The sequence below is a fragment of the Tyto alba genome, unplaced genomic scaffold (assembly GCF_018691265.1).
Source record: "Tyto alba isolate M040663 unplaced genomic scaffold, T.alba_DEE_v4.0 Super-Scaffold_14, whole genome shotgun sequence".
Lineage (NCBI taxonomy): Eukaryota > Metazoa > Chordata > Aves > Strigiformes > Tytonidae > Tyto > Tyto alba.
This window is the reverse complement of record NW_024881276.1, coordinates 24,489,241-24,506,149: the sequence shown is the minus strand read 5'-3', so window position 1 is coordinate 24,506,149 and position 16,909 is coordinate 24,489,241. Positions and strand designations below refer to the sequence as shown.

The 16,909-nt window shown below is 45.1% G+C and overlaps 1 protein-coding gene across 2 annotated transcripts in view; it reads left to right on the top strand.

Annotated features, from left to right (window-relative positions):
* The first annotated feature begins 4,898 nt into the window (after positions 1-4,898).
* The window catches only part of AGPAT3 (1-acylglycerol-3-phosphate O-acyltransferase 3), a 97,257-nt gene continuing 85,246 nt past the window's right edge, over positions 4,899-16,909 (top strand). For both annotated transcript variants that reach the window (XM_042788597.1, XM_042788598.1), the window contains exon 1: positions 4,899-5,256. The gene's annotated coding sequence lies outside the window, so the exon portion shown is untranslated. The remainder of the gene's footprint in view (positions 5,257-16,909) is intronic.

Genomic DNA, 16,909 nt, shown 5'->3' with positions numbered 1-16,909 from the left:
GATAACAAATACAATTTCAAGAGAAAGTATAGGGATCTGTGGTTACAGCAAAATGTGTATTGTGTATTTGTACTGTGTGAGGTTTTGTTCTTTGCTGAGCAGCATGACCTATTTCACAGCATCATGTGATTTTTGTATTGGAAGACTCTTCTGTAAAGAAGTAGAATTAATTTTCCAGTGGAAAAGATATAAATCTGTTTTTCCTTAGTTCTTCCCAATAAAATAGTATAATGTTGCATTTAATTTAGTTTATTTATTTATTTAAACTTCATAACCCTTTTGAAATATGCATATGTGTAAAGCATATGCATATACTTATCTGTTGCTGGCAATATGTAGTTTCATTAAGTTTTTATTCAAAAAATGTACCAGGCAGCAGGGAAATCCAAATTAAATTACATTTTACATATGATTTTATTTAATATGAAGTCCATATCCCACCACAATGGTAGTTAAGAATTTAGGCATCTAAAGTGCACAAAGGGAATTTAAGCTCCCTCCCATACCTCCCAACTCACTGCCTAGGGTTTCTGCTTAAGTTTTGCTTAGCTGCCTGAAGTTTTTTCAACTACGCACATGGAGATGAAAATCTAGGGATGTCACCTCTGGCTAAAATATCTGGAATTCCTAAAACAGGAATGCCTGTGTCCCAGTTTCATAAGTGACCTTGTCTATCAGTCTTTCTCAGTTCATTTCTAATGGAGACCAACACTAGAACTGAGAGAAGAGAGAGAAAAAAAAAAAAAAAGATGAAGCTGTAATGGAGACATCTGGAAGGGAAGAGTTTATACAAACTCAACAGCTTTTGAAAAGCTGGCCCCTTAAAGTATGCACAGTTAAGCACTCCAAATCAGCAGTCCCTTCTGAAATGCCTGCTATATATGTATTTTTAGCTTGTGGCTTTTTATTTCTAGTCACATTTCTTCTAACATACTGGAAGTATTTGTAATTATGGTGATAGGACTTTTTAAAATGCTCATATAACTCAGAAACAACCAAATGAAAGCTGACTACACCTTCCCAAAGGAAAAAAAAAAAATGGTTTACGCATTAAGAAATTTCAGCTCTACAGTAATTAATTTTCAGGTGAGTGTTAGAAAGCTGTGTTCATAGTACAGATTTCTGTTCATTTCTCAATATCAACAGCACAACACTACCGAGAACAAGACAAAGCAGAGAATACTGTAGTAATGATTATTAAGGCAATGTTGAACATTTGGTAAGCTAAGCGGATATTCAGTTAGGTTGGATTAAAAGTATTAACCTCTTCAGGAGATGAACTTTTGCTTTCTATATCTTTTGTATCACATGCACATTAATGCATCTTGTTGGCATGTGTTTTTGGTTAAGACCTGAAATTAATTAGAGCTTAAATTTTGGATACGATGTGACAACAGTAGAAAAATAACAGTGTTGCTGCTATGTCATGCTTTCACTTGTGTTATTAATGCTGTGTACCTGCACTTACCAGAACACTTCTGAATTTTCAAGTCCACTTTTCACTCCAGAAGTTATTCAGAGCTTTACTGCAGTTGATGGGAAGTAATGAGGAACTGCCGTTGGACCAAGGTCTTGAACCTGACTCAGACACAGCTCAGTATTGAAAACTCAAAAAGAAATGTCCTCCAGCGATTTCTAACTAATGGTTTGAGAAACCAGAGTGAGATTTGGGAAGGAGGGGCTATAGCAAGTATGATGGGGACAAAAGGGATACATTTCAAAAACTAAGGGAAACTCTTCAGGTGGAGAGAAAATCTGCTTCTCTTAATTATATTCACATTTTCAGAAAAATTGACAAGTGAAGATCAATGTAAGACACTTTCCTTCCAGCAGACCCTGCAGACCTGTTGGGGTGATCTGAAATAGTTGCTTTCCTGATGCTCTCAAGTAGATTCCAACCACTTTGATGTTAAGTGAATTTTGCTCAGTAGAAGAGGCTAGTAGTGCTTTATTTGGAATCTTGCTTCATGCACATTAGTAAACACAGCTTCTGTGGAAGAGCTCATTGTAAGCCTGGCAATAATAACAGGTGAGTATCAGGACAGCTGCTTTCAGTTTCACTCCAGGGGCACTGGTCAGGCACTTCGCAGAGCCCTTACCAGCTGAGGAAGAGAAGATGCTATTTGACAGTACAATGTCAGAAGACAGCTAGGCAGGAAGGTGGCAATGAATTTCTTGGTAAACTTTATAGGTGATCCCTTTTGGGATTTTTTTTTTTTTTCATGCTGTTTCTGTACTCACCATTTTTATTCCCAAACTTTAAATGTGTTTCCTTTTCTTTCTCTTTTTTCTTCTTTATCTGTCTCATGCTAAAATACCCCATGAATGCACCATCCTTTCAGATTATAGTTGTGATCATTTGATTGTTACATGCACAACGCTCTCACTAGACACTATAAGCACACTAGCACTGCAAAGTAGGACTGCCAGTATATAAAAAAACTTGGGGAATTTATACTTTGCTGTAGTTAAAATTTGGGTAGACCAGAAACAGGTCAGGCAAGCTGAACTGTTTTTCCGTTAGTGATACGATCTGAAAAGTCTTCTGATTGAAGAAATTACATCATGCTCTGTTTCTGCAATCAAGCTGTCATAAGCTACTCCTATTAGATCATTTCCTTGAATGAGCTATTTCTTATGTGGAAACAGATTTGTGAGGTATACTAAAAGTTCACACAGATAAAAAATGGAAGCTGTACTCTATGTGCATCCTTGAGCAAACCCAAAAGTTGCAGAAAAACAAGCTGCATATATACCTGTGTCCTACCAGTGTGGAAAAAGAAGACAAACAGGAGGCTCAGCGCTGGGACCTTTAGAGGAATTCTAAATTACATTTGTCCTGTCTCAGTTCTGAGCTACGTTCTCCAGGAAGCCACAGAGGCTGCTGTAATTTATGGCATCCTAATATAAAGCTACACCAGCACAGGAGACTGGCCAAAGATTTTGTGATTGGGCAAGTCGGCATGGGCTGAGCAGCACTAGAGAAGGCTGATCAGGACCGCCAGTAAGTGACTGTGCTGGAGGAGATTGAGGAGGGAAGAAAAAGCAGCATATGCACCTGACCAAAGGGCAGAATCTCTGACTTGTACTAGAACTCACACATGGCTGGAAACCAGTAGCGAATTCTGTGATGATAGTAAAAGCACAGCAATTAAGGGATTTAATGGCACTTCAAGTAAACACAGAACATAAATATTTATATATTATTTGTGTGTACTTTTCAAAAGTAGGTCGAGTTATGATGTTCTGAATGTCACACACCGCAGGCAAAAGAGGGGAACACTTGGATCCTAAACAACTGTTAAAACCACTTTTTTCTACAGGTCTCCCATAACCGCTGAGGGTAGTGTTTGCTTTACTGTGATGATCCAGAGAGCACTATGACCACTGTCTTTCCATGTTACTGCCTAACATTAGTCTCCTGAAAATTCATATTCTGGCACCGAATAAAAATAACTGACTTTCAGAGATAATGAACATATGCAATCATCTTGAACAACAAGCTTTGAGAGTTGCAAGCGCTCACCATCTTGAAAAGTAAACCCAATTATCTAGTGGCATGAGTAAGGTGTTTGGAAGACAACACTAGATACTAGTATTTGAAAATGCTGTTCCAATTTTAAAGTTTTTTTGTTTTGTTTTGTTTTGTTTTTAAAGAAAAGATTTGTAACTTCCAAGCTTCAACACTTCCTCACGCTGCACACAAGAAGGGAGAGGAAGATCTCCTTACTCCTACTCATCATAGCCTGTAAAAGCCTCAGCGAGTTGAATTTCTCTGTCCAGGTCAATCGAATCTGCTACAGCCCCTGCCTTCAGTCCTATCTCACCCTGAGGAGATTCCAAACAAAAGCGTTATCTTTCAAGACTCACTCTGAAAAACAGACCAAAGCGGTATTCCCTTTGATATGTTCTGACCCACTTCTTTATGGTACATGTAGAACACAAAGATATTGTCAGTCTGTGGCGTTGCATTCGTTAGAAATCAAATAACGTAGGCGAGATCCAGCTCCTTCCAGGAAGAGCTTCCATCAAGTCCAGCCCTTGGCAGGGCAGGCGGTTTAAGCACGTGGAGCGTCACCCCTAGAGCCGAGAGCCCCCGCTTTACCGCTTTTTTTTTTTTTTTTTCCATCGGGATCGTACCTTCCCTTATTAATAGAGTGACACAGCGGTTCCCCGCGTTGCTGAGAATTCCCATTCCTGATTCCTCACGGTGCCACCTTCGCGGTTCCTTCCACACGGACCCCCAACTCTGCGTACGCGCCCGGGAAGCTTCGCCCTCGCCCCGCCGGAGCCCGCCCGCCCGCTCCCAGCCCCGAGGGGCTCCGGCCGGCGGGGAGGGGGAGGCCCCCGCACCTCCCCGCCGCGGCGGTCGTGGGACGCGCTGCCGGGCGGGGAGGTCACCGACCGCTCTCCCCGAGGGCAGCCGGCGGGAAAGCCAGCCGTGGCGCCGGTGAGCGCCCGTGCCCGGGCGAGGCGGCTCCCCCTCCTCGCGGCGGGGCCGGGGGCAGGCGCCGCCGCTCCCTGAGGCAGGTGGAGCGGCATTTCGGCCCCGGTGGGCGCCGCACTCCCCTTCCCCGGGGCCGAGCGATCGCCCCCCCCCCCCCCCGCCGGTGGGGCACGCCGCCCTCCCCTCCCCTCCCCCGCCCGGAGCCGCGGGGCCGCGGTGAGGGGCGCCCCGGGCGGGCGCGGCGGCGGCGCCCCCTGGCGGCCGCTCGGCGGCGCCGGGGCGGGGGGGGGTGCGCGGCGGGGCGGCCAGAGCGACCGGCGGGGGTCCCGCCGCGCCCGCCCGGGGCGGGGCCGGGGCGGGCCGGGGCCGGCGGGAGGAGCGGCGGCGGCGGCGGCCGCTGCCGCCCCCGCTATCTGACCCGACCGTCCGTCCGCACCCCCCCCCCCCCCCTTCTCCTCCTCCTCCGCCCCCCGGCTCTCCTGCCCCCAGCGGCCCGGGAGGAACTGAACCGTCGCTGCACAGGAAGTAGCGGCTGCGGGGAGCAGCGGCGGCGACAGCTGGGGCTGCCGCACTCAATGAGCGAGGCTCCCGCAGCCGCCGCCGCCGCCGCCCGCCCCGCTCGCCCCTTCCCCGCCTCCCGAGGGCAGCGGCGCCGAACCAGCCCGCCGCCGCCGGGGGGGCACCGCGGACAGCAGCAGGCGGAGGCGGGCAAGGCCGCCCGCCCCGGGGCTGGAGGCTGAGGCGGGCAGAGGCAGCTCCGGCTCTTCCCGAGGAGGAGGAGGAGGAGGCGGCGGCGGCGGGGACTGCAGGTTCGTGCCGCTCCGCCGGCGAGGCGCGGGTGCCGGGCTGCTGCGGGGCGGGGGGTGGGGGGGAAGGCGGGCGGTGGATCCTGCCCGCTCCTCGCCGGGCCCCTCCGCGGCCGGGGCAGCGCCCCCCGCCTCAGCGCTGCCGGCGGCGGCTCCGCCGGGCGCCCCTCTCGGCAGGCCCCGGCCCGCCGCCCCCCGCTGCGGCGGCGGCGGGAGGAGCCGCGCCGGGCCCGGCTCGGTCCGGCGGCCGCGGTGCCGGTGCCGCCGGCGGGCGCAGCCCTTTGTGCGCTGGTGGGTGTGTGTGTGTGGGGGGGTGGTGGTGGTGGTGGTGGTGGTGGGGCGGCCGGGCCGGGCGGCGGGGAGCATCGGGGGTGGCGGCGGTGCGGAGAGGGGCACGGTGGTGCTGCCGGCGCGGCCGGGCCCCGGCTGAAATGCATCCTGCCCTGCCGGGTGAGATGGACGCTCTCCCCCGGGGGGGTGAGGGGGGAAGGAGGCGCAGGCTGGCGGCTCGCTGCTGGGAGGACGGGAGCTGGGCTCTCCGCCGAGCGTGAGGGGAGGGTGTGGAGGAAGGGTGGGTGAAAAGTGGGAGAGCGGTTTAAAACAAAAAGAAAAAAAAAAAAACAAAACAAAACAAAAAGAAAAACCAAAGGAAAAAAAAAACAAAACAAAAAACCCCACAACCCAGCAAAACAAACAAACAAACAAAAAGGTAAACCCGTTTCCAAAGAGCCAGGCTGTACCTGGGCGCACGGCTTGCGAGTGCAAAATGGAGAAGAGCAAACCCTACTGATCCGAGAGCGGCGACCGAATAGGATGCTGTTGTGCTTGGATTCTGTTCAGATGATGCTGATGGATTTAATAAGTAGCTAACCTACTGTGTAGGCATCTAAATCAATAAGTGCATTGATTATCCCCTTACAGCTTTTAATACACTGTATTCTACGGGAACTGTTGTGTTGAGATTGAGTGTTACCTATTTGATGCCACACTTGTATATTCTTCCTCTCCAGTATTTTTTTCCTCTTTGAATCTTCATCTCTCCTCTTTGATTAGGCAGAAAGCAGGTGTGGAGCAAGAAAAGAAAGTGACAGAGTTTGCAGTAATGTTGCTGCTCCTTCTTCAAATCAGTAATAATCTCATTAGCTCATCATGTTATCAAACTCATTAACTTCAAGTCCAAAATAAATTTCATGGCCTTTCCCCCGCTCCCACTCTAAGGGAAATAGGCTGGAGTCCAAGATCGCATGTTTGCCATCAGTGAATTGCTGATATGTACGAGCACGTTGGGGAGTAAGCTCTCCACTTGTCTTGGCAGTGTTTCTTTTGCGGTGATGCTCTTCACTTGAGGCTCTTTGCTTGAACTGCGGGTCATCTGGGTGAAGTTCAATGTAACCACAGATAGGTATGTGTATTTTTTTTTTTTCAAGTTTGAGTCTACAAGCAGTAAAACCTATGTGGTTTCCATTCATTTTCTTTCAAGACTGCAGCTGTATATGAGATGATGAAGTTAAAATGAGTTGTCGTAACCTGCAGTGAACTTGCTTTGCTGTGGTGAGCGTTAGGCTGTTACGGAGCTCCTCGTGCCATGAGGTATTGTGGCCTTCGGATTTTAAACAGAAATGTTCTGGTCTTTCCTGTAACTTTCACAAGAGCCTCAGCTTTTGGTTCTCTTCAGTGTACTCTGGTCTTCTTCCCCTTCACATCTGTTGTTACTGAACCTTCGTGGTTAAAATTATGTGCCTTACATTCAGTACCTCTTTTCAGCCTTTTTTAAGGCCAGTCTTATGTACTCTAGGAAAGTCTCATTATCTCTCTCTTAATTTCCATGTTCACCTCTCCACCCTTATACACAGGCTTAATTGGAGAAGGCAGGATAGGGAATGGTTGCTCTCCAAATACAACTTGAATTCAACAAGCACAGGAAAAACACCTGATCATATTGTCCCTGCTGAGCATGATTAAAATGGCAGGACCACTTAACAAAACTTAGTACTGCAGTTTAGCAATACACTGCAGATAGCTCAGTCGAGGGTGTGCGAGTTGTACCTGCCAAGGGCTGAAATCAGAATGGGCTTTACTTGAGATAATGTTGGAGAGGAATAAGGATGCTATTTCCTCTTCTCAGTGTGATTTCTTTTATCTCTGGAGAGATGCATTAACAAACAGGACAAAATTCCACTTACAGGAAAGTCTGCTAGCACAAAGTGTATGTTCTTTTCCTAGCTAGATCCGAAGCTTTCTGCCCCGTGCTAATCTTCTTACAAAATGAAGCTATTGCATAGTCCCGTGCTAGCTGCTTGCCTTTTTTTTTTTTTTTTTTTTCTTTCCTTTCTGCCTCTGTTTGCAGAAAGATGCATTGTTTTCAAATCCTAAATGGTGTTTTGTTTACTTAAAAAGCTATTGTGGAATAATGGGATTTGAGGCTTACATTTTGTGGGGAACTGCTGTGAATAAAGTACTGCTGTTAACTGTAATGAGTTCACCTATACTAAATTTATGATAGCCATAAATTATGGTAGGCTGCTTCAGTGCTTTATGCAAATGCAAAAAACCCCAAGAAAGGTTGCATTCAGTCTTGCTCATTTGGCTTATGAGAACATAATTCTTGATAGGAATGGCCAAGACACTGACCAGAAAACATAATTATCATCTGTAATGGCTAAAAAAGTCTTGTTCTTTCAGTGGGGTTTTTTTAGTGTTAATACTGAGTGTTGGTTCATGCTTGTGCCTGAACAAAGAACAGGTGACTAGGCAATCGGTACCTTGAGTATTACAAGCTAAAGAACAAAAGAAATGACAAAAAGCAAATTTCAGTGTACGTCAGACTGTTCCGCTACCTTCTGGTTCTGGTGCTGAGCCCCTAGTAATAAGGATTCTCTGTCTATGCTCACGTTTCAGGCTAATACCAGGGAACTTTTATTTCTGAGTAGCTCTTAATAAGTAATTTATGCCATCTTTTTAAGTAAAACTAAAAGGAAGGGAACAGAGAGGCACTAGAAGGTGTTATCAAAATTTCTTGTTTACCTATGATATTAACCAACATAAAATGAGAAAAAGAAACACTGGTCACAAGGCCTCTGTTGTGTGCTTGGTGAAGATACTCTTAAATGTATTACGTGAAAATCAATTTGCCATTTGATATGTGATCATGTCAGGATTTCAGGAGTGAGTTAGCACCTAAGTTGGAGACTGGTTATCGCTAGGACACAGGCATATGTAGGTAAAATCAGGATAATCTAGGAAGTGTTTAATTTGCTGATGCACCAAACTTATAATATCTCTTTCCTGTTTTGGATTGTTAATTGCGACAGTCTGAATTTCAAATGGTTAAAAAGGGAGCAAACACTTGCTTATGTATTTTTTTAATGTGCCTAAAATCAGTGGATACCTATGATTTACATGTATAACTTCTTTGTGCCTCCGAGTCTGGACGCGTTTAGGAGCATGCAGGACGTGACAGTGATGAGAAGCTGGGCACTACAGCCGTTACACACAAGTCATAGCAAAAATGAAAGAAAGGCTTCTACATTGGTCTTTACAAAAGAAACGAGCCCTGCCTTTGAATCTGGTCCTTCACAACAGCACCTCCTTCTGCCGTGTCTTTATCTGTATGACCTAGTGTGAGATAGATGGGATAACTGCAGTTTAGTGGATGGGATGTTCATCTTGGGAAGCAGGAGTCTTACCCATTGGACAAGGACAAGAACTATTTGATGTTGTAAAAAGGAACAGAGAGCCATAGGGACTCTTTTTCTGTCTCTAAAGTGCTGGGTGAAGGGTTGTGACACATTCCAGGGAAAAGGCTAGGAAAGCTGTGTCAAACGAATGTACAGCTCAGACTATGTGAGGATGCTGCCTATCACACTGACGGGCAAAGGAGCCGATCAGTCTCTCCTTTCTGTTTCATGTCTGTGTTTTATAAGGAGATCAGTATAGTCTTGGCACCCTGAACTTTAGGGGAAAGTTTTTGATCTCTACCTGACATAAATCAGGGGAAATCTGGGACTGATGGTACATCTCCTTCCCGGGTATTGGTAAATCAGCCCAGATGCTCACGTTGCTTATTTTGTCTCTTCCCCCTCCTCCCCTTTGCTGTTCTTGGGCATGCAACTTCCTTCATGTATTTTGTAGGGAGAGCAGGCACATAATTTTGGGCTGCCACTTCCCCTGGGAATCAGGGAACTTGGGACCTAGCCTCTGTGAGGCTTGCTACTGCAATGCTGCATTTTTTGTGCACCCATAGGTGCCAGTTCCTTGGTAGAGAGCTAGGATGAAATAAAGAGGAGAAGAAACTTTCTGTCACATTTTGGATGGGGGGAATGAAAGCTGGTGTACTGACTAGTCCTAATAATGTTGTTTATCTTTCAGTAGTATCAATAATGTGGTGTTTGCTTTCCAAACAAAAGAGGTGGTCTATGTCCCAAAGAGTTTAAAGATCCTTTGAAGCTTTGTGTAGTGGAAATGATAGTTCTCTCAGCCAGATCAGTCTTCACCCTGGGTACAACCATGTTGCTTAATTGATTACCACTGTAGTTTGAGAGTGCTCAGAAAAAAAAAGAAATGCTTATCCCTGCAGTAGGTGTTGAGCTCCCTATGTTTTATGAGAATGAAAGGGCATATAGATTCTTTATACATTTGGAGTGAAATGGTAGAAATTTTCATTACGGAAGAGTTGGATCCAAGTGTATGGCAGAACAGTGAGAACCCAACATCTCCTGTGTATTTGTGTATTCATGGAAAAAAAAAACCCTATTTAAAACTTGTATAGTCTTTCTACATCAGTGTTAAACGGTCTTTAATGGTCAGGTGTAAGTGGTATGACATTGGCCTTTTTCTGTGTGTAGCCCCTCTGTGCAGACTTTCTCATTTGCTATAGAGGAAATGGGATTTCGGTGAAATTTTTAGTTGCCTTATGCTGCGCACCCTGCCCCCTCCCACCTCCTCCCCCCCCCACACTGCTCTTGTGTGTTAACATTACTTAGGTAATTATAGTGTGCTTGTTAGGTGCCCTGACAGCCTAAACTGAGTTCTTTGTCAAAAATGCAATGTTTCCCTTCGTTAAGAGAGACTAGAAACAGCACCTGAATCTATTAATTAAATAGTCAAAGATGATATCTGTTTAGGTTATATTAACAAGCAAAACAAAATACATTTCTGACTAAAGTGTTTCCCAGATTAAATGAGCTTGTGAGGCTTCTTTTTGTGGAGAAAAATAATCTATTGGTGCTGCATCTGTCACACATGTATGGTTGTGTGAAATTCATGTGAGATTTTTCCGAATTCTGTGGTACTCAGAACAATAGCCACTATTTATTCTTCAAAGCTCTTCAGAGATGTTAAATAATCCTTGTGACAACCCTATGAAGTGAGTATTATAGTAATTTTTTATGGATGGCAAAACAATTAATCGGCGTTATCTCCAGCTGTACTGCAGAAGTGGGATTTTCAAAGTACCCCGCGGCTTTGCCCGCCACTAAAACTTGAGGTTGTGTGAGCAAGGGGTGGGTGAGAGCATCTTCTAGCTGTAGCTGTGCCAAGGAAAACATTTTGCAGTTGCAGTGGTTGTCAGTACGCAGGTGCGTATGTCAGGCTGGATACTACATGTCCTCATTAAAGATGAATTTAGCTTGTTCTGAACTATTCTGCCCATGTTACTGGCATCACTTCTTGGAGCAGAGATGCGCAGAGTTGTTGGCTGCACTGGTGCCTGTAACATTTGTCCATATGTGAAAGTTGGTTTGCTCTGACTGACTTCAGAACACAGGTTTGCTCATTCACGGGATGAGGTCCTGGTCAGAATCTTTTCACTGGGCCCTTGCAAGGCTGGGCTTGCTCAGAGTTACGAGTTGCCTTGAGGTTGTGCTCCTAAGTCCCTTTGATCTGAAAAGGCTGCAGATCCAGCCGTTCCCTCCGCTACGTGAACGCCGGTGGCATCTGCAAGCTGAAGGAGGTCTGGGTTTGGGTCAGACCAGCGTCGCAGCTTTTCTGCGCAGCCTGGCTTTGGTTGCTGAGATATGTGTGTCTCCTCTTTTCCTCCACCAGCTCTGCCTCCTGCCCTTCTAGGAGTTATAAATGCCACAGCAGATGGCTTGGGGAGGCAGTGTCTGTAATTACTGTTGCAAGATTTGCCTAAGCTTGACTCTCTACAAAGAATGCTTTTTTCCCTGGAGATACGAAGTTGCGGGTACTTCAAATGCAGATTTGGTCTTTTCAGGGGAACTTGATGGTGGAAACGTGTGCATTATGTGCTGGTTCAAAACCAGCCTGTCATTCCTCTTAATGTAATTCATATGATGGTTTAGTGTTACCAGTTTTCAGTCTTTTCCTGCTGGGTCAGCTTTTAGGTTCCTGGTAGTGATATAGACTAGACTGCTTATGGACCCAAATTTTGCTAATGGCTGACACACTGTTAAATAACACAGCTATAATCAGTTTATTTGATAAAGATAGGTTTTTAAACCCATTATCTTGACTGGTTGCCTTCCATCAGGTTTTAGTGTGAACGCTGTTCCTCCTCCTGGCTGAGTAGAGATGTGTGGCTATATGGTTGATGCATGCATCTTTAATGCCTAATGCAAGTTGTTCATCTCCCAGTTGCAGTTGTGATTGATTGATCCAACGTTACGATGCACAGTGTGTACTTTTCCGTGGGCCCCCTTGCTCCAGATGCCTTCCTGCAGTCTTGGGCTCCCTACCAGCATGTCTGAGCTGAACTTCTCTTTGTATCCATCTGGTGCCTGTGGCCCTTGGGTTATTAACTATATAGCCACCCTCTGTTTTAAGTTTGAGTTGCGAGAGGGCTGAAGCTAAAGGGAAAGAAATGTTTTAATTTCTTGTGGTCAGGGAAGATGCTTGTGACCCAAACCCGGCTCAGCAGGGTTGTTTTTCTTCTGATGGTCATGGCAGAAGGTGATGCCTCTGGTTCCTCAGACAGCTTCCTGGGGATGCTTATGATACAGGGGATTGGAGACCCTCTCTTCCTAGGGAACATGAGGCTCTTGTCTCTATTTCAAGGATTGTTTTCTTTTTTTAAATACACTTTGTCTGTAAAGTACCTTTTGGCTAAAATTATAAGCAGCAGTGGGAATTTGGGCCAGATTCTAGATCCTTACTGATTGATTTCCCCCCTCTCCTTTCCCGTGAAATATCTTCATTACTGGGATCATGGGATTGATATGGCTCTTGGTATTTTGAGGTTTTTATCTGGTCTTTTGCTTTCTTGGCCAACCCATGGCAGGGGGACAGTGCCATGTCTTTTAGCAGTCTCTGCTCATAACTAACTGTTCTGACACGTGTAAATGTTTTTCACGTTGAATTTGCGTGTGGAATCGTTCTTACCTGTGGAGAGGACAACTACTTGAAAATATGTGTGTTTCATAAATAGCTAGCACTGTGGCAAGGTTGTTTACATGATCTCTCTTAAGAATTGAGATGGCTTAATCTGAAATATTATGTACTTTGAGTAATTCAGCTTTCTTTTTGTTGTCTCAAGTTGAATTGTTTTTGACGGTGGAAACTGAACTGGCTAGCTTAGCTCTCCAGCTGCATTTTTCCCCAGCATCTTTGTGATGGTATGAGACCTATCGCTGCCAAACACTGCTGGATTCCTTTCAAGCTTTCCTGCCCAAATACTCATCAGAAAACACTCAAAGAGTCCCCTCTCTCTGCCCGCTCTGGAAGGACTGAGTTTGCATTCGTTTTCCAACAGCCTTACAGCAGTGTGCCTTAAGCTGAATTCTGAAGGCAGCGGCACTACTTCCCTCTTGAGAGGTGCCTTACCTGCAAATAGGAAGATGCTGGGAGGTTAGGCAGCAGTAGGGTTGCAATATGCTTGCCCCAGTCCTCTGCTCATCCCTGGCCATCATTTGCTGGCTGCTGCCAGGGACATGTCATGAGATGGGGGGGACCTTGGCTCTGACCTGGTACAGACGTGCTTGTTTGCTGCCTGGGTCCTGCTCAGCCCTAGAAAAGGCATTCAGCCTTGCGTTTGAAATGAAACGTTTGGTTAAAAATGGCATTGCTTCAGCTTGCTTTTTGCAGCTGTAGCTGTGGCTGTGAATTGAGGACCATAACTTTAACTCATGGGAAAGGTTTTTGAAGCATATAGTTTTAGAATGAAGATGTGACCATTAAACGCGTATGCATGCTTATGCTATTAGATGTATAGTGGTAGCAAGCTCTCCTGGGTGCAGCTGTGGCTATACCAAAGCCCTCTTGATGGTACTTCTATGTTTTTAATTTATAAGCTTTTGCTAGTAATTTACTAATAAATAAATATGCTTTACTGTCTGAAAAGTTTCATTTTAGTCTGTGTGCTATACGTTTTTCATGGTATACTCCAGTACACTGTTGGAGTAGTATATTGGCTTTTCAGTAGCAATATCATGCTGGAGAAAGAGAGCTGACCGAAGCAGTGATGATATTAAAGGGAATTTTTTGTAGTAGTTTGGAAAGCAGGCTTTGTTGCTTTCCAGGACCCAAAGGTATCATTAGCTTTACTGGAAAAAAACAAGTTTCCCTGTTTTGCTGTTTACCTGATGAACTGGCATTCACAGCATCACCTTTGTCTATCTGGTCTTTACTGTGAAATATAACAGTGTTCGTCATCACTGAAATAACACTATTTGCTGTATACAACCCACTATGCGCCTTACCCCATTCAAATAATGTGCCTGCACCTTTCTCTACAGCAAAAGAAAGTGGTATTATCCCTTCCTTTCTTTTGCTCTTGCATTGTTTTTCTCCTGTCAATTTTTTTTATGTCCTAGACCTTAAACACTTTTTACAAATGCAGTGATCTCAGTGTTTGTCAAGCATCCATATGGTAGGTCTGGTTTGAAAGTTGAACCTTTGGTTTTCTTTCAAGGCATAACAGGTGGAAGGCAGTACTTTACGTCCATCCACACTAATTTTTCTGGCACCAGTTCAAAAGCTGCCTTGATGAATCCCAAAGGAAGCTATGAACTATGGGGACAGGTTATCTATGGATAACTTGGCTTGCTGGGCCTGAGAAAAGCAGAGGATATGCTTTTTTGTATGAGGGAAACAGGCAGAAGCTTTACAGTACTTGGTGTTGTGTTTGAAATTAGCACTGGTTGCTCTTCACACCCGCTGCTGCTGCAAAGGAAGCCACATCCATTGAGGACATGATTGGGTTTATAATGACAAAGAGAAGACTTACTTTTCAGCGAAGGAAATACAGAAAGAATGTGGGTTTCCGATTGGTTTAATGAGTATTTCCTTAGTTGATTTATTTTAATAATACTTTGTCTAGATGGCTTTTTTAATTGAATATTTAAGCAAGTTGAAAGCAGGCATTTTACAGTCTGTCTTTAATTTGTGCTGATATGTGGTTTAGCATAATTATTTTCTAATGTCCCTTTTGAAAGTATGGTGTCCTCATCCGTTTGACCCTTCTCCTTCAAGAAAAAGTGGATTTAATTTGTTTGAAGAGAAATGACTACTGTATTGCTACTCTGTGACAAGGAGGCGTGTGGGAAGGGTGGGCTTGGTGAAAGAATTGCTGGCTTTTAAAGTGATGGGATTGGGTCAAAAGCTTTAAGAATGGTCTGAAGTATACTATGGCATTTGAAAGCTCCCTTTCTGAACCTCATTATTTCAGTGCTAAATATGAACCTTGCAGCATTATGCAGATGCTTTGGTTTTACTGGGTGACATAAAATCACCAATTCACAGCTTTCCACATTTCTTTTTTTTTTTTTTTTTTTTTTTCCTCTGACCCTCCAGCAGGCCCATCCTTTTCTTGTTGATCGGCATTAACTCTCCTGGGATCTGGGTCCCTAAAGAGGGAATGGAGCCATATTCTTGTGTGTTTGGGTTTCTACCTAATCCAGCGTGGGGGTAGTGAAATATCAGAGTACTCCTGGGTGGAAGCACTTTGTCATCTACTCCTGGGTGGAAGCACTTTGTCACAGGGCAGATAAAACCGGCTGCTTACATCCTATTCAGTTGGCTCCTTGCTCCTCCCCAGTGCAGTAGGGATATCAACACAGAAAAAAGGTTGGCAGCATCTTTTCTAGTGGGATTGCAATTTAGTCTGGAAGGGAGGAGTCTGCTGGTATTCCTAGTCCTTCTCTGAATAAGATCAACTGTAACAGCCTCAATTTTTGGTGACAGCATTGCCTACATAAATTTGTGCCTCTGTATTTATAATGTAGTCTCTTCTTTAATGCTATTAATTAACACAGCTAGGTTGGCAAGACATCTAAGGGGAAAGAAAGCCCTGGGCTTGCCTGTATTCCTACCAAATACCTGTTTTGATAATAACCAACAATGTAGAGCTTCTGCGTAGCAGTTTGCAAACTTGAATGTGAGTCAGTTGTAGGTGGTTGCAAAAAAAAAAAAAAAAAAAAGTAAACCCAAACAACCCCAACCTCTCTGACCCCAAAAGAAAAAAGCAGGTACACTGGATGGGGATGCATAGAGAACCCTGAAAAATGGTTCTACTTGGCATGAGCTGGACTATGGCGTGCAACCAAAGGCATCACCTTTTAAGAAACACCTTTTCTTGCAGACAAAGCAGTAAGAAAAATAGAGTGAAAAAGTTCACAGGGCTGTCTAGAAAACATTACCAAGAGGAAGGTTTGCAGAATGAAGGTTGTTCTACATAGAGAACAACTGAAAGCCTACTGCAAGAGGAGAAGGGAGCGAAATGCTCTCCATGCCTGCTGTAGAGAGGACAAGAAGTTTAAGATGCAGAAGGGAGAATTGGAAAGCTTTGGAAAAAGATTTCTGTTGCCAAATGGGAGTTGTGAAATCTCTGTTGCTGGAAAGAACTCAAAAAGAAAAGATCCTGGCAGATGCCTGTGGGAAGGGTTGGGGTTTGGTGCTCCTGCACTGGGGACTGGAGTGCTGGGTCCCTGGTGGGAAATGTACCCTTACAAGATGTTGGCAAGGGATAGGGAGGAGTTGAAGGATATATGGTCTGGCCATCCCTGCTCATCTCTTATGTTGTGCAAAAAAATGGGTGGGAGGGGGTAGGGGGCAAGAAATTAGTGCTCATAATGAAGAATATAAGTTAAAGGTGATGGAGAAGCTGAGCTGTCAAAGGTTGGGGACAGCTGGGTTAGGTGACCTCTTGAAATCCCCTTCAGCTGCACACACTGCAATTTTATATTGGTAGAGGCTCATGCTCCAAGCCTGCTCTGGAGCCTCACATGCTGTGAATTCCAGCACAGGGCAACACTGATCAATCTGTGCGTCAGACTGAATGACCTTGGGAAGGATATTGGTATTTTTGCTGTTCTGACAGGAGGTCCTTTTAATTAGTGGCTGCTTCCTATCTTCCTCTTCAAGTGTGTGAAACTTGCAGTCCATGTGTGTTCTGTGCAGAAGGTGGAGCAAAGCCTTGAAGATGTTGACCTCAGAGATGAGCCTCAAAGCTGGAGCTTGAACCCACCTACCAGAAAAACTGTGGTGCCCATTTTATTTGCTTTGCTACTTTTTCAGCTGTTCGGCTCTCAGTGAATTTCTGTGGCACAGAATTAATTCCTGACGACTAGCCAAAGTACCTTAGAGTCTCTCTGGCCAGAAGCAGTAACTACCAGCAGTGCATGGAGGGCATTAAACAAAAGCTGAAAGGCCGGGTAAACCTCATTCAGAAGCTAGCTGGTATGTGCCTGCAGAATTTAAATTC